Source organism: Chenopodium quinoa, unplaced genomic scaffold, assembly GCF_001683475.1.
Source record: "Chenopodium quinoa cultivar QQ74 unplaced genomic scaffold, ASM168347v1, whole genome shotgun sequence".
NCBI lineage: Eukaryota > Viridiplantae > Streptophyta > Magnoliopsida > Caryophyllales > Amaranthaceae > Chenopodium > Chenopodium quinoa.
In genome coordinates this window covers 569,134-575,221 of record NW_018742400.1, presented here as the reverse complement: position 1 = coordinate 575,221, position 6,088 = coordinate 569,134, and the positions used below count along the sequence as shown (strand labels likewise).

Here is a 6,088-nt window from a genome sequence, read left to right as displayed (position 1 = left end):
GAGGTTGTTGGACATTTTACTGAGTTGTGTGGAGAGAAAGTAGAAGGCAAAGAAATTTTAGTGAGGTTAGATAGTTGGGAGAAGCTTTTGCACCAAAAAAAAAACAAAGTAGGGAGAAGCTTCAGTTATATTCTCCACACACCCCTACTTATTGTTTGCATTGAAGCAAAGATCCCTAAATTTCAGAAATATCATTTATCCATAAAAAACAACCTACTGACATGTTACTTAGTAGACCTGAACAATGCCATTATGCATAACTTTTCAAGAAAAAAATAAAAATAGTTGCTTCTCATCATCCAACATAAGAGACCTAAATCAACAAAGCCATATTACTACACACAGGCCCAAATTAACTGTAGCAATATTACTACATACATGCCCAAATGGCCTACATAAGAGGCCCAAAGTTCAAAATTATAAACCCAGATACAGAAACAATCCAAGACAAAAAGGTACATATAGCCGAAATGCTTTTTCGTTACTGAAACCAGTCAAGCTACGCCGTAATTTCAGAGTTAAGCCGCCTACACCCTCTTCGATCTGCAGGCAGAATTTCATACCATTTGTCCCTCACCTCATTGAATTCGTTGTTTGCATCGTGCAAGAACAGCTGCTGCCTAATGGTGTTGACCTTATCCTGTAACACCCACCAAAGTAAATAAGTCTTAGTACAAAATCTACTTTGTACACCACTTTAAAGCATTGAAACATACCGGATCATATGCTCTATAAAACCTATGAGCACATACTTTGATACAAGCAAGCATAAACACACCACAGGAGTTGCTAACCAAGCATCACAAAAGACGATTAATTTCCAGAATAAAACCATAGATAGAAACTCTTCCTATTGCAACAAAGACTAAACGTAACCAACTCGCATACAATCCACACAGTTCACAACAATATACAAGAAAAAAGGACATCTGTAAAGAGAAAAAGGGATGAATTTGATCCATGGATTACCAATCAGGTTGCTTAATCGAAAAAATTCTCTTCGCCCAATTTTGAATGTGCCCTAATTCCCACTGTGGATCATTTAACTAGACCATCAAATCAACTCCCCTGTTCTGTTGGATGTGTTTAAAAGCAACATCAGACTCAAATTAGTATTCACTATGCAAACGACCAACAAAAAATATTACTATTAGAAGAGAGGTTGTTACCAGCTCTGTACAATGGCAGCATGTTCCTCAAAAGGATTCTCATACAATGAGTCGATAATCCGAATTTCGTGAGCCTTTAGCCCAAAGGCTAAGCACCATCAATGTTCACCATCTTCAGCTGCCACCTCCAGCACTAGGATGAAAACCTAATGCAGAGAATGAAGAAATCAAGTAAACAAGATTACTTTGAAAACAAGTACGTTATCATATTAATGATAATATCAATGATACTCACACATCTAATTTGGCTTAGAGGGATTGTGAGGAAGGATTTCCCTCACTTCCTTACCAAATGCTCATGATTCTTCTTCCCCAAGTTAAGCATCAACTACATAAGCACAGAACAAAGAAACATTAACTAACACATATTACTGAATAAGGGAAACTGAAACTGAGTTCAACCATAACGAAAATGTTACCTCATATGACGGGTCCATTAAAATACTTTTGCTTCGTCCCAGGAACTCCTTCCGTGCCAATGATTTTGTGTACAGTTTAGCTGACATCCACACGTAATGATCACCAACCCGAGCTCTACCAGACAAAACCTGATAACAAACTTGCATCGATGCCATCGCATTCAATTATCGTTGGTCCGGGACTAATAAGCGACAACATAAAAAAATATATAATTATTTATAATCTGAAACCAATGCCACCAAATTACCTATATAATGAAGAATTTAAATGACTCACAGTGTATTATCCCTCAATTCCTTCCAACCACAAACAAAGGTCATCAAGCGCTTATCCATCGGGGTAACAACAGAGGTCTTGCTTCTAGTGCGACAGTTACCAACCACAAGAACGGAGGAATCCTTACTACTACAAGAATATTCAACATCCTTGACCTTGTTACCTGATACCGAATTAGTTTTTCTATTCATTTCAAAATCTGTCACAGTCTTGCTGGTATGTGTTTTGCCATTGTTTGAACGGACATTGCCCTCCTCATTGGTAGGGATCCTCGACTTCTCATTGCTTTCCTTCCCATTGCTTCCATTACCTAGAGCATTAGCCACAACACTCTCAATAGCACTGACTAGCTTTGTTGTCAATTGAGCTAGAAACTGACCCACAGAAAAGTTCACATTAGTATAAGCTTTGAGATAATACACTGCAACACAGACAAGTTCACAACATAAACCGAAAACTTACCCGATCAAGGATACCAGTCATCATTTCATCACTAGTGCCATTTTTCTTGCCACCTCTGTCCTCTGTTACTACAGGTTGATCCTCCCTTGGTACCAGAGGAGGCTCCTCACCGTATGCAATATTCGCAGCCTATCATGTTATATAGGATGCATTCAAAGAATTAGTGAAACCAAACTTAAACCAAACTTATTCAATGAAAACATCAACTAACAACAGTAAAATTACTCATCGGCAACCTGTCATACTCATTCTTCATCAACCTATCTTCACTCAAAGCTTTCTACACCTCATCAGTCTTCCACACCTTCACCCTTGGGTACACGTTTCATTTCACCGGAACACGATGTAAGTGATCCAGATAAAAAATCTACATCACAAATGCAAATAAGAGATTTCATACACTTAATCAATAACTCCAAAAGAAGATAGACCAAAAAGAAGTAGGTAGGCAAGTAAGTTGTTAACACTCACCATAACAAACAATAAACTACCCCCACAAACAGATCTAAAACCATCTTTCTGAAACTTCCTTTGAAATCTATTTGCAGTGTTGCATACCCAATTGAACGTTAAGGTACACCAATCATACTTGTATGCCTCACTAGCAATTGTCAAGCAAGGAACTAATGACGCCGCCAAATTAGAACCATTAGTGGTCGTACAAACCACTTTCCCAAGCACCACAATTAAAAATGTAAACATAAAAAGCTCCTTGTCAACTTCATTTTCCAGGGGCACCGGCTTACCTGCACTATCCAACGGACACAATGCCGCCGAAACAAATTTCAATGACACATTTTATTTATCCTTACCAACCCCATACAAAACAAAAACCCTACGCATCTTCTCCACCTTCTCCTCATCATCCGGATCCATATCCATGGGAACTGGTTTGGCATCGGAATCCCAAGGACTGAACTCACTTGATTAGCACATAGAGGTAAAATCTCTCCTTCCCCAAATACCACTGTACCATCAGCCCTCACTCTTGTAATCAACCAGTAGCACAATTAAATTGGTATATAATCCAAGTCTAAATTGAGCAGCGCATCGAAACCCATTGTTGTCACTAGCTCCCGTCTTCTTTCATCAAAATAGGAAACAAACCGGCAAAAGGACTCAACTCTACAAACAATGTTGGGTACTGAAACCAAAACAAAAATGCATCCAATCATTTCAAAATCAAACACATATAACTAACATTTTCAACCAAGAAAACTAAACAAATAAAGAAAAATGATGCATAATAAAGTCAAGTAAACAAGGAAGATACGGAAGCACACAAGGGTAAGTCCTATTCAACACTATCTGAACTAGTCTGTGATTTTGATGATCTTTGGATATTGTTATACTCTGTGACTTCTAAGAATCATGATATAGCATAAGCTCTGTGAAAAGCACACAAGGGTGAAAGTGTGCTATCATGACCTAAGAAAAAACCGAGGAAGTTTGTAGGTATGACAAAATGATGGTCAGGTTTGTTACGTTGTGTTCGAAAGCTTCGGGTTCCACTCAAACTACTGCAGTGGTGATGCAAGCACTACAGTTAGTTGAATTGAAAGTGGAGGAGAAGTTAGCAATGCTTGCGAAAAAGAGTGGTCAAGGTGTAGGAACACCATCATCAGTTTGTTTGGAGAAAGAAAAGGACTCAACCCCATCGACTCAAAGACAGGGTAGCTATGAGGGTCATGGTGATGGCAATGATGACAATAGGGTAGCTGTTGAAGAACAAGATGTTCATGTGAAAGACCCACCCTTACTTAAGAGGCTAGCTCATCGCACCACTGATTCGAGGTACAAGTCAAGTCTCGAGAAACCAAAGAAGGCAAAGACAACGAAGAACACACAAGGCAAGAACACACAACACAAGAACACACAAGGAAAGAACATGACTATTTCAGAAGCCCAAAAAACTGAACCTTCCTCAAATGGGGTAAATATTCCATCAATTCTTCAATCCTTATTACTAATGAGGCATATTCTGAATTTGAGAAGCCTTAATTGTTATATTATACTTGCATCATATTGGTGTGTCTATGTTGGTATTTTGGTAGGCTGTATATGTGCAGATATATGTGTATATGTGCAGATATAGGTGCATATATATGTCCAAACTCCAAAGGCCCTAATCAATTTAATGTGTAAAATTGGAACAGTCATTGCACTAATTTTAATTAACTCAGATTAATATGTAGCTGTGGAATCAAGTACTTCTATGTTAGCAGCTGTGGAATCAAGTACTTAAAAGATGTCATTTAAGGCATATACAGGGGAATACAAGTTATAACCTTAACACAAAAGCAATCTCAACTAACCAAACATGAAAATGAAACACAATATCAAGTTATATGGCAAAAACAAAAAGCCTTTCCACATTATACTCCCATCATTCATCATAGACCAGAACATGCAACAGAAACAACCAGCCATGAAACAACAAGGCATGTACCCAAAAGGCAACTACAACAAGGCAACTCATGATAATAGGGAACATGACCAACAACAACACATGATAATAGGCACTCAATATAAGACAGAACAAGTTCAAAAATTAACAAGACAAGTATTACCTTTCCTACATTGTCAAAGTGGGTCTTCAAAGCCAGCCCTTTGCTTATTACCTTATTCCCTTTGCTTATTACCTACATTACATATCACAAGGCACAAAGTTCACAGAGTCGTCATATAGCATACACATAAAGCGTAATGGTTGCAATAAAATAAGACAAAAAACTATACCTTCTGCCTCTTGTATGCATGCTCATGTTCTTTGCCTCTCCTCTTCTTACTCTTCCTCATCAAGGTCTTAAGCAAGTTGTGCACCCCCGATTCCAAAGAAGAGGACTCCCCTACACTCTCTGCGTATTATTGGAACCATTGTCTTCAGAATTATCATCATACTCATACTCCGAATCATCAAAGACTTACTTACTATTCTTTGCCTTTGCTTCACCCACTTTGCTTTTGCTAGCAGCCACAGTCTTGGAAGAAGGATCATTGACTTTCTTGAGAGGATCCTTGACATTCTTGGGATCTAGTCACCAACACATTCGTTTCAGTACTGCACACATTTCAACCACAATACTCTAAATAATCAGTAAGAATTAATCACCACAAATTGTTTCCAACACTTATTCTTCGATCGCACAACTCTATTGCTTCTCATTTTCTACCAAATTAGAGAAACAGGATCATCAAAACCATGTACACGGATTAACCTTGAATTTCATGGTTTCAAACCATACACAATTGACAAGGGCATAAACGCGTCGTCAATTGTCTATCCCTATATCAAATACAATTTATACAACCTAAACAAACCTAATACGAGTATAAGGCAAGCATAGGGGTCGAACCACATAGAACGGTAAACACCACCAAATGTTATCGACAATTAAGCTAGTCCGGAATAGGAGATAAATAAACTAAAGTCTAAAGATGCTAAAACAAGAAATAAAACATTAAGGCACCAAGGGAAATGGGTAGGTGAAGTTGACGCTTGACCATACAATAACAAAGTAGCATATCAATGGTAAACTAAACATGCATGAATATCGAAGTAAAGGGTCCAATCTAGCCGCCTTCCGGGGTCAATTGGCTTCTCCTAACATAGCCTCTATGTTTCCATATTAGAACCATATACTAGGAGGTACTATTAAATAACAATCGATAGTAATGAATCTCAACTAAGTCAACTTCCGTTACTTGTTAGTAAAGACTCATCTTTGATCAACTAACAATGTGCACTTGTAAGAAAGACC

General features: G+C 38.1%; 1 long non-coding RNA gene across 7 annotated transcripts; it reads right to left on the bottom strand.

Moving 5' to 3' along the window:
- Positions 1–228: 228 nt before the first annotated feature.
- Positions 229–5,679, bottom strand: LOC110704363. 7 transcript variants are annotated; one of them, XR_002507921.1, is made up of 12 exons: positions 5,256–5,678; positions 5,067–5,185; positions 4,898–4,969; positions 2,799–3,471; positions 2,564–2,694; positions 2,328–2,456; positions 1,866–2,239; positions 1,589–1,770; positions 1,405–1,497; positions 1,170–1,315; positions 970–1,073; positions 229–640 (listed from the first exon to the last, which is right to left on the bottom strand). It is a non-coding gene; the product is annotated as an uncharacterized LOC110704363 (long non-coding RNA). The 7 variants fall into 7 exon arrangements; XR_002507920.1 differs by having other exon boundaries at positions 5,260–5,678; XR_002507924.1 differs by having other exon boundaries at positions 1,589–1,728; positions 1,837–2,239; positions 5,067–5,679.
- Positions 5,680–6,088: the final 409 nt, after the last annotated feature.